The sequence below is a fragment of the Nanorana parkeri genome, unplaced genomic scaffold (assembly GCF_000935625.1).
Source record: "Nanorana parkeri isolate BGI_ZX_2015 unplaced genomic scaffold, ASM93562v1 scaffold763, whole genome shotgun sequence".
In the NCBI taxonomy this organism is placed as follows: domain Eukaryota; kingdom Metazoa; phylum Chordata; class Amphibia; order Anura; family Dicroglossidae; genus Nanorana; species Nanorana parkeri.
In genome coordinates this window covers 550,149-552,707 of record NW_017307031.1, presented here as the reverse complement: position 1 = coordinate 552,707, position 2,559 = coordinate 550,149, and positions in this window count along the sequence as shown.

The following is a 2,559-nucleotide window of genomic DNA, read 5'->3' as shown; positions in this document are numbered from 1 at the left end:
CTGTGCGAAGGTTCATTATTGTTTTCATCCACTAGATGGCGACGGCAGCTTAGTGACACCCGGGGTGACCGGAAATCTTTCTCCTAACTGCCCTTTCTTTTATTCCCTGGGCTGGATTTCCACTTTCTATTGAGAAAATGTATGGGGATTTCAAGTGTTATTAACTAGCATTAAGATATAATTTTTTTACTTTAATTTTAGTTTTTTTACATTTTTTTGTAATTGTTCATTTATAAAAATACTTTTTAAAAATAATAATAATAATTAAAAAAAAAGTTTAAACCAACTCTTCTACCCTCCACATCTGATTCCATTACCTAAACAAGGAATTTTTATTTTCTTTAAAAAAGGATTTTGGATTTGTATTTTGCACCTGCATGTGATTGGACAAATACTAATTGACCTTATTCACTAAGCTGAATTAGCAGCTTCCGCTTTGCTTTTGCTTTACCTGAAATCTTTCTGACACCGCTTTTCTGACACCGCTATTTGAAATGTTTATTGCAGAAAACAAATATTTTAAAGAAATGGTACAAAAATCATTAAGTTTAAAAGGCCTAAAACTTTTATAGTTTTGTTTTTATATCAAATATACTTGTGGTGGGTGTACAAACCACGGCACCCCCATTAAAATTATAGCTATCATGTTCTGAGTCTGAGTTCAGCCAATCGATCTGCTTATATTTAGTGCAAAGTTTTATAATGTTGTTTATAAATAAAGAAAAAGAATATAAATGTAACATCTATAGCACTCACTGACTATATCATAAGAGAGTGCGATACAGTGAGTTCAAAGTGCAGTAGAACTACCAATCAGAATTCACCTTGTGCTGGACTGGCTCCAGTGAAGTGAACTGTGATTGGTCAAAGTGGGTAACTGCAGCCGACCTTCTGCTCCTTGCACCTTTCATTGAATGCATTCTTTCATTTGATACTTTTATGTTTTATTGTGGCATTTGTGGGTTACAAGAAATAAACATATTCCTGAAACTGTGACGATGTGTTTCTTTATAAGACCAGAGAGCGAAGATGTATCATACGGGATAAGAGGGGTTTGCTTGAAGTGTATCTAAACCCAAAACCAAAAATGTAATGCTGTATATTGCAGCTTTCCCGTCCTTACATGTGGCGGCTGCATTCATTTTAGTTTCTTTTCACCTGGTGATCCTGCCGGTAACACACTTCCTGTCCTAGGGTGACAACGCTCACTTACTGTACTGTATCTATGATAGAGTAGTGTTGTCACCCTAGGACAGGACAACGCAGCACCTCTTATTCTCCCATTCTCCTTACATAGAGGGGAGGTGTTGGGTAGTGGAGCAGCAGTCAGGGGCATCCCGGGGCCGGGTGTCACCCCGCCGTGTCGTCATCGCGCTTGCGCGACCACATTGATTGATGCCTGCCGCTGGCCATCTTGGTGATGGGCGCAGGCAGAGAGAGGAGGGGACGTTCGGCGTGAGGTATGCTGCTGTGTCCCCTCCTCTCTCCTGCAGCTGTCAGGCTCTCAGTCCATGACCGAGTGCCCGACTTTTCAGAGGGGGTGACACCAAAATGACTGTCAGTCATTTTGGTGTCACCCCTGCAATGGTAACACCCGAGTGCGGGCCACACCCCCCTTGTGACGCCACTGGCAGCAGTGTTGTCTTCCTAGGACAGGAAGTGTGTTATGACTACAGAACGCCTCCCCCATTACTTTTCTCCATGATTCATATCCTTCACAGATTTGCTTTATATAGATAGGAGTAGCAGAGTTTGAAGCCTTCTCAAAACAGAAGATATTCACTTGTCTCGTTCCATCACATATCCCAAAAATAAGAGGAATATTCCTCATTACATGACAGTGGGCGGAGCTATGCAAATCATTTCTTTACACCCCAACAGCCACATACACATCCAGAATTGGTGGTGAATAGTGCAAATCTAACCTAATATCATAGAACCATCTATTCCAAATTTCATACAGCTTTCTTTTCCGTGGTGCGTGCACGAAAAAAGTGAATTGTGAAATCACAACACACAAGAGTGCTTTTGGTCCTCCTTCAAAGGGGAAGGGCCATGATTTCCTGAACACCCCCTCCCCCTCCCTTCCCTCGGGTGCAAGGTTCCTGTCAGGGGCAAGGTGACCCTGGTCCACCTAGGCTGAAGCCAGGCAGATCCCAATCCTTAAGGACCTGCCAAAGCCTGTCCACCTAGTACTTGTTGAGGGCTCTCCCAAAGAGAGACCCCCAACTGGGGAGAGGCAAAATGTCTGAAGGCCACATGACCTCTACCCCAACATCAGGACAGGCCCTAAAGGCACCCACATCCTTTGTTGGGTCCCAAACATGCAGATGTGCATACACATAGTGAATAAATAAATAAGTGCCACTGCTAGACATGCCAGCCAGGCCTTCAGGTCAAGATGAAAAGAACTTGCTCCAGGCAGTGGCGTCACCCGCACCCGGGTGACACCATTGGAGGGGCGACACCAAAATGACTGACATTCATTTTGGTGCCCCCCCCCTCTGAAAAGTTGGTCTCTGCCTGCATCCATTACCAAGATGACCGCCGGCAGGTATC